The sequence below is a fragment of the Schistocerca piceifrons genome, chromosome 5, assembly GCF_021461385.2.
Source record: "Schistocerca piceifrons isolate TAMUIC-IGC-003096 chromosome 5, iqSchPice1.1, whole genome shotgun sequence".
NCBI lineage: Eukaryota > Metazoa > Arthropoda > Insecta > Orthoptera > Acrididae > Schistocerca > Schistocerca piceifrons.
In genome coordinates, this window is record NC_060142.1 from 504,554,788 (window position 1) to 504,564,152 (window position 9,365).

The window sequence follows — 9,365 nt, forward strand, 5'->3', positions numbered from 1 at the left end:
AGGGTCCGAGTGTGGTGCAGACCTCACGAAGTCATCGACCGAAGTTGTCAGCAATGCACTGTGCAAGCTGTAGGTGGGTCCATAATGGTTTGGACTGTCTTTACATGGAATGGACTGGTTCCTCTGATCCAACTGAACCGATCATTGACTTGAAGTGGTTATTTTCGGCTACTTGGAAACCCTTTGCAGCCATTCATGGACTTCATGTTCCCAAACAGTGGTGGAATTTTTTATGGGTGACTATGCGCCATGCTTCAAGACCACAATTTTTCGCGATTGGTTTGAAGAACATTCTGGACAGTTCGAGAGAATGATTTGCCCATCCAGATAGCCCGACATGAATCCCATCGAACATTTATGGAACATTATAGAGAGGTCAGTTCGTGCACCAAATTCCTGCACCTTGGCAATTGTGGTCGGCTTTAGAGGCAGCATGGTTCAATATTTCTGTAGGAAACTTCCAACGACTTGTTGAGTCCATGGCACGCTGAGCTGCTGTATTACAGCGGGAAAAAGGAGGTCCCACACGCTACTAGAACGTACGCCTCGAATTTTGTCACCGCAGTGTAAAGCTCCGAAGATATGTACAGAAAAGTACGTAGGAACAGAACTAATTACCGACATTAATGTTTAAAACAAAGTATATTCAAGAAATTTAAGTTGTATGATTTGTTTCCGTAGATCTGAGATGGTTGTTAATCGACCGAAACCGGATATCATCTAGTTCTTCTTACGTTATATTGTAATGAAGACCATAAACACTGACAATGTAGATCTCTTTGTCTCCATCTCTCTAAGACGTCAGATCTTACAAATAGACATTTTTATCCTAGATTGTAATCTGCACATACACAGTGTCCCAGAAGGATGGTCAGTTTTCAGGGATATGACAGAAACGATCACTAGAAACAGAAAAAACTAGTGAACATGTGCTATGAAAAGCATTCCTTGGAAGTGTTTTCGGTACCATAAAACAAAACGCTTTTACTTCAAGCTCCTTTCTTTAGATATTTTGAGAGAAGATAGTATGGACCACAACAAGAGGAACTGCCCAGTAAACATGGGCTTTAAAATTCATACCTTAAAAGCTATGAGCACTTGTTCAGCAGAAGAGATTTGTTTCACAGTATCAAAGATGAAGAAGTGCTCATAGTACCTAAGGTAAACATCTTAAATCTCATGTTTACTAGACTTTCTTTCTTCTACTGATAGTTCCTGTCATAACCCTGAATCTTAACCATACCTTCTGGGACATCTTGTATAAGTATGTCTGTCCCATTGAGAATTTTTTTTAATTTTTTTTATTTACTGTCATGTTAACTGTCTCTTACGTGAAAAGGCCCTATCTACATATTCTTTAGTCTTCATCTCGTGGAATACATAATATAATCAGAAGATTACTTAACAATTTCATTTCAGAACAAATTAGTGTATTATATTCTTCTTCACCCTTTTCTCCCCTCATTTATATAAAGGAATGGTGTTCATCGCCAGTTAACACGATATGTTGTTATGGTCTATTATCCGCTATTATGTGCTCTGTATGCCATTACACAAAAATTTTTAAACATCAAACGTAACGTCTTAGTAATAACGTTCTACTTGCGTGGTATCTGGATGAAACGCTGATAAGCAACTAAATGAAAAAAGCTTGCGCACTTGGTCACAGCGCTGTTAGTCACTAACAGGGAGGATGGAGCTAGGACTGCGCATCAGGCAAATTACTGTAGAGGAAGAGACAATTTGCTGATCGAGACAATGAGGGGGACTGCTGAAGTGTCTGATTCAATTGCTCTTGAGCAGTGAGACAATCACGCCACCGGAAAGTGTGTCGGCAAGTGGCCTACTCGCGGTTTCTTTTCTTTTGTTTTTCTTTTTAGTGGAGACAGTATACGCTTTTCGAGTACAACTAAAATTTTTCTACTGTGGAACTCTGTTTCTATAAAAGATGACTTCTCGCATGTGATTGTATTTCAATTTTTGGTAGTAATTACGTCGTGGTTCCCTCACAATTTTCATAGCTGATTTACGACATTTTTCCCTGATATGGAGCAATATACTCAACGAAGATTTGTCTGTTATGTACTGAAGTTTTTCGGAATTTACGTTGTAGCTTTAGTTTGTATAGGGAAAATAAGCCGCGAACATAGATATTGGGCTAGGTTACAGATCAGTGGGTTACCACAACCTTCATTTCGCTTTTATATTCGCTGCCTTTGTCAATTCACAATCATATTCCCACCTTTCAACCTAATCTAGTTCTTGATCCACGCTGAACATCAGTCTATCACCACAACCAAGATTTTGGAAGGGGGGTGACACTTTTTACATCTACAAAACTACTCCGCAATTTCCACCTAAGTGTTTGCCTGACAGTTCATCGAACTACTTCCAGACCATCGAATAGTGAGCAGGAAAAACGAACACTGAAATCTCCTCGTGCAAGCTCTGATTTCTCTCATTGCATTACGATCGTCATTTCTACCTACGTAGGTGGACGTCAACAAAATATTTTCGCATTCGGAAGAGAAATTTGGGACTTGGAATGTCGTGAGAAGATCTCGCCGTAACGAATAACGCCTTTGTTTTAATGTTTGCCAGCCCAAACGGAGGAGAAAGTTGGTGATTGAAATCTACTGAGAGGGTCTGACCGCAACGAAGAACGCCTTTGTTTTAATGTTTGCCTAACCAACTCGCGTATCATATCCGTGGCACTCTCTCCCCTTTTTCGCGATAATACAAAGTGAGCTGCCCTTCTTTGAAATTTTTCGATATCCTCCGTCAATGATATCTGGTAAGGTTCTCATACCACGTAGCAGTACTCTAGAACAGGGGGACAAGTGTAGTGTAGGCAGTCTCTGTACCGAATGTGTTGCGTTTTCTAAGTGTTCTGCCAGTGAAATATAGCCTTTGGTTCGCCTTCCCTACAAAATTTTCCATGTGATGGTTCGAATTTAAATTGTGCATAACTGTAATTCCTAAGTATTTAGATGAATCGATAACATTTAACTCCGTGCGGTTCTAGGTGCTTCAGTCTGGAACCGCTTGACCGCTACAGTCGCAGGTTCGAATCCTGCCTCGGGCATGGATGTGTGTGATGTCCTTAGGTTAGTTAGGTTTAATTAGTTCTAAGTTCTAGGGGACTGATGACCACAGATGTTAAGTCCCATAGTGCTCAGAGCCATTTGAACCATTTTGAACATTTAACTTTGTTTGATTTATCGTGTAACCGAAATTTGACGCGCTTTTCTTAATACTTATGTGTACATTACACTGTTCATTGTTTAAAGTTGGTTGTTACTTTACGCACCACACAGGTATCTTACTAAATCATTTTTAATTGGTTTTGTTTTGATGACTTCACTAGATATTGAACGATAGCATCATCTGCGAAAGATCTAAGAGGGCTGCTCACATTGTCTGCTAAATCGTTTATACAGAATAAGAACACCAGAGGGTTTATAACACCCACTTGTGGAACGTCAGATATCACTTCTGTTTTACTCGATGACTGTTCGTCAATTGCTCCGAACTGTGACTTTTCTGACACGAAATCACGAATCCAGTCGCACAACTGAGACGATAGTCCGTAGGCACATAATCTTATTAGACGTTTCTAGTGAGGAACAATGTTAAAAGCCTTATGAAAATACAGAAGTATGCAGTCTATTTGAAGTCCCCTGATGATAGTACTCATTACTTCGTGTGAATAAAGAACGAGTTGGGCTTCCCAAGAATAATATTATCTCAATCCGTGCTGACTATTTGCCAATTGATCGTTTTCATCGCCATGATTCATAAAGTTCGAACACAATGTATGTTCCAAAATCCTACTGCAAACTGATGTCAGTGGTATGGGTCTATAATTCAGCGTATTACTTTTGTTTCCTTTCTTGTGTATTGGTGTGATATGTGCAATTTTATATTCCTTAGCTACACCGAGAGAGCTATGTGTGGAGCAATTGCGTAGATCAACGTACGCCTAAAGGAACCTAATTTGTTCCCAGCCTGGAATGGAATGCTTTCCTATCATACATAAGTGACTAAGCTGCTTCGCTACACCTAGAGTATCTGCTGCTGAGCTGCTCATATTGGCAGCTGTTTTCGATTTGGATTCTGGAATATTCAACGGGTCTTGTTGGTGAAGTAGTTTAGGAAAACTGTCTTTAGTAACTTCGCTTTAGTGGTGCTGTCATCGATAACAGTAGCACTGTTACCTGCACTGCAGTTGTTCATTGTGTGTTGCCGCTGCTGCACTTCACATACGACCAGAATGTCTTTGGATTTTCTGTGAGTACTGGAGGCAGAGTCACACTGTGTAAGCCGCTATAAGCATCTCGCACTGAAGTATGCGCTAAATTTCGAGCTTCCCTAAAACGTCACCAATTTTGGAATAGCATTGCTGCATGGCTGTAACAGACAGTGCGGAACAGGGCAGCACACAAGTCGCTACTGATTATTCCGTCCGTTTTAATACATATCGATAAAACGAATATCGAACTAGACTAGTCCGGGACCGCTCTATCGAGTAGGCACATAAAACGAAATAGAAAACAGAGACTAGCAATATTCAAGGATAGCGAGCATTTCAGATGTTCAAATATGTATGAATTCTCAAGGGACCAAACTGCTGAGGTCATCGGTCCCTAGACTTACACTCTACTTAAACTAACTTACACTAACTTATGCTAAGAAGAACACATACACCCATGCCCGAGGGAGGACTCGAGCCTCCGGTGGGAGGGGCGGCGCAATCCGTGACATGGCGCCTCTTACCTCGCGACCACGCCGCTCTCCGATAGCGAGCATTTCCTCGGGGTCCACTATACAGATGCAATACGAAAAACAGAGAAAAACTGTATGTTTGATCCATTGATGGGAAACTGAGAAGCATTGCTTTTCACGAACTGGGGGTATCACGTAACGCCACATAACCCAGTCTAGTGCGTTGTGCGTTGTTGACTACCTGAGAACTCAATGGCCTTTCCTGTAGCTGCAGCCTCATTCCGTGACTACAACTTCGATGTGATTTCAGATGCGTGCGTTGCGACAAAATAGCGATAAAAATATAACTCGTAGCCTTACTTTAGTGACTTTTCGATGGCTACGGAAACATTGTCTGGAGAAAGAGCATACAGTATGCCGATAAAAATTAAATTCATCTGATGCAGTGTTACAACCTTTGACGGTAACAATGACGCCTTCCCCGCCTGAGCGACGTCAGGTACATGCTAATAATATTTTTCTATGTATTTATCATTGAACTATTTCCAAATATTCACAGATTTTTTTCATTTTTTTTTATGTGGCATCTATGAGATCGTGATAATGCGACGTCGGACTTTGGAGTGGACGCGGCGCTTTGAGGTGCAGGTCGCGGCGCTGTTTAAGTCACGGCCAGCGATCACGAGAAGATAGGATCCGGTTTGTCGACAGTACTTTTGTGCTTTGTTACAATAATTACAAAGTAATTTAAGCCAGAAGCGTTGTAATTTAGTTACCGATGTAACGATTATGTTTAGTAATCTTTAGGAGTTGATCCGCTTAACATTGAGAATAGTTGTATAGAGTGCGAGAGGTGTTTAATCATGTATCTTAGAGATAATAAACATCGATCTGAGAAGATTTATTATAGAAAAAATATGGGAATTATGTGTATTTTATATCAAGAAAAATATTTCACATCCCTGCACCTGAAATTAATGAAACGTCATGTAAATGGAAATATTAAATACGTGGACTGAAAATATTATTCTCAGATACAGTCGAACTTAGAGTGTATCATCATTGAACGAAGGCCTTCTCTGACTTAATAATTATGAAGTTTTATTTTGCAGGTAAAAGTAATGAACTCTGTTTCCTGCTCCGAACTGTCAGCCAAACATGCATGTTTACTCTAAGATTACCGTACGTCAGAGCAGTGAGAGTATGAGTTTTACTCATAAAACAAAACAATAAAATTACTACGAAATAATACAAGGTACGTGTTGTTTCATCGAGGTACAATCAGTTTCACAAGAAAGTGGAAATAAAAGACACTATTATAAATATATGTTTACGTGAAAATACATGTTATTACTAATTGCACAATTATCTAATAGTTAATCCAATCGCTGTCATTATCGATTATACCTTGGCACCTTTTTGGCATGCTTTTCACGAGATTTTCTGCATATTGTCTCTGTAACGATCTTCATATGGTCCTGATTTGACATGACAGCTGCTACAAAGTATATATTGGCTTTCCTTTAAGTTTCAACTTATTATACGACCAAACATTTAAGATCGGATTTGCATCCGAGACACTGCAATCCATCGTTGACACTCCATTGTTTTGTTTCCACACTGTACAGAAAATCCTGCGATGTTTTGGATCATTATCCTCTGTTTTGGATCATTATCCTCATTGGAACCAAATAGCGTCTTAACGGACCTCAGAAGACGTTTTTGATAAATATATAAATAAAAGTAAGTGACGCTTCAGTTATTTTTCACTCATTTAAAACTGCAACCGACAAAGCAAAACATTCCACTCTCCTCCAGTGTCGCTAACAGAACTTTTCAATCCCTGGATCCAGGTTTTCCGATAATTTGGATAAAGAGTGGCTAATGAGGTAAGTTTTTCATTTTCTGTTTAATTCATAGGGATTCCCAGTTCTTGCTTTGTGTTGGACGGGAATTTGTTGCACACACTCCAACCAGAGTATACAGGGTGAGTCACCTAACGTTACCGCTGGATATATTTCGTACATGGTAATGTACATGTGCGTAGTTGAAAAAGACGAATAAAAAGGTGTTAGCATGTGGACGTAATGTGCTGTTCCAGTCTCTTCTGTAACTAAGGTCCATCACCGTTCCCTTTGGATCCCTACGTAATTCGGTGCTCTCCGATACACACGATCGAACAGCGGAGGAGTGGTACTCAAGCGTCAACTTTAGGTTACAATATCTCCGGATGTAATAAACATTTTACAATGAAACAAACAGCACTGATTACGTATTTGTTTACATGTTCAGATGTGCTAACAAAACTAACGGGGTTCCATTTAAAAAAACCTAGGTTTGTGTTAAAAAACATACTTCCGTGCATTTTTTTATGGTTTGTATTAACCAATTACACTAGCCCCTCTCCACACGTTCGGTCTGTGGAATCGATTCGTCAGTATTTGATGTGGTTTACGAAATATATCCAGCGGTAATGTTAGGTGACTCACCCTGTATAACCCCACTCAGAACCCTATAAAAGGAGGAAAGGTCTACACAGAACACTATTTTTGCGTCCTGTACTGTGCAAAACCGCATTGATTACAGATTCGAGACCACTACCAGAGATGTCACTGAGGACGTTACATTTAAAATTATGGTCTACACTTTCCTGTGAAACTGACTGCACTTACAACTCCGATGCTGATGAAGCAGTAAATGCTGCAATACGCGATAATATCAGTTTGTAGAAAAACACGTCACTAATGATGGGGAAAATCCTTAGAAAAGTGTCGTAATTGAAAAATTAAAGTTTTGTGACAGGTTTAGTCGTGTTTGTTTTTTCGTGATTTTTATCTGTTATCAACGTATTCAGGATGGTTCTAGTATCCAAAGGAATATTGTTACACTGCCAAACCACACATTTCGCTTCATTAATACCTTGAATTATTAAGACCCAAGAGAAAATTTCTTGCCTAGAACCTTCAATATGTGTTTTTGGTGTAGAATTCTTGAATGAAATGTCGGCCTTATATTACGTACGTACTTGTCAATGGTAGGGCTGAGCGGCTCATTGAAGTAAAGTTCCGTTGTGACTTGCAGGAGGAATATATTTGCTGGCCAGTGCTTTAGATTCTTCAACTTATCACGCAGCCTTCTCTCTTTCTCACTAGCGCTGTGCTGATTCACGGCAGAGCCGATGACGCAGCTGCTGTTGTCTATCACCGTCTCTCTCTCTCTACTGCCGGCCGTGAGAAAAAGTCTCTGTGCAGAGTTCAAGATGGACACCTCTCCTGGACTGCCAGTCACAACATTGTCGACTAAAGATATGTGACGTCAAGAAAGCAGTCGGTCAGTTCCGCGCCGTTGCGCGTAAACGAAATACTGTACGTACGTAAAGAACATCGCAGTGTATATGCGAGAGGACTGAAGACTGCACAGCGAACAAAATTCACTGAATGGAAGGACTGCATCTGACTCTGTACACAGATAAATGCAATGTATTGCTCGTATACAGGCGGAAGGATCCGATGCCGTTTGACCACACTTGTTCCGTCATTCATTCATTCGTTCGTCGTGTTCCATAGATTCCATCAAGTAAGAGAATCTTCAGACATGTGGAAAGAGTCAAGGAATTCACTACCGAAGGCAAAGAGTCACAGAAACTTAATATGTATGCTGCATTAACAATAAACTGTCATCAAACTGCTTAATGCTAATGTATTGACGCTTATGTCAGCTAAATTTAACCGACTAAATTAAAAACATAGCCCCTATTTGATGCAGCTGCAATTTATCAGCTACTATTAGCACAACAGTTGATTGATTACAATGGTATTTTCAAAGAAAAAGTCCCTTTTACAGTATATTGCTACTTGACATTCCGCTTTACAATGATCATTGCTACTTCCATTGTAGCTAACAGAACTTTTCAATCCCTGGATCCAGGTTTTCCTAATTTGGGTAAAGAGCGACTAATGAGGTACGTTATTCATTTTCTGTTTAATTTGTGTTAGACGGGAGTTCGTTGAACACTTTCCCACCAGAGTATGTAACCTCACTCAGAACCCTATACAAGGAGGTAAGGTCTACACAGACAACTATTTTTGCGTCCTCTACTGTTGGTGAAACTGATTTTTGATATCAGCTGAAAAAACATTTAAGTGGTAAATCTAATCTGAAGTGAGTATAAGAATTCCAAGATCCTCAAAAAGCCGCAAGATGTCCGGTTATCTACTTTATACAATATTCTTATTGCTCGCTTCCGCTAAACAAACACTTTATTCATGGCAGATTAAAACTGTGTGCCCGGACCGAGACTCGAACTCGGGACCTTTGCCTTTCGCGGGCAAGTGCTCTACCAACTGAGCTACCCAAACACAATTCACGACGACAAGTAGAGCACTTGCCCGCGAGAGGCAAAGGTCCCGTGTTCGAGTCTAGGTCCGGCACACAGTTTTAATCTGCCAGGAAGTTTCATATCAGTGCACACTCCGCTGCAGAGTGAAAATTTCATTCTGGAAACACTTTATTCACTTCAGGTGCAATGCCTGGTAAGATAATTACAAACGACTACAGGTACTGACAATGTGGTAAATAAGTTAACTCTTTTGTTTTTATGTCAACACAGAGATACTTCGAAGGATATAACATTCTGAAAC

General features: G+C 40.1%; 1 non-coding gene across 1 annotated transcript; it reads right to left on the reverse strand.

The window, feature by feature from the left end:
* Positions 1-9,009: 9,009 nt before the first annotated feature.
* Trnas-cga lies at positions 9,010-9,083 on the reverse strand. Its single transcript has one exon. It is a non-coding gene; the product is annotated as a tRNA-Ser (tRNA).
* Positions 9,084-9,365: the final 282 nt, after the last annotated feature.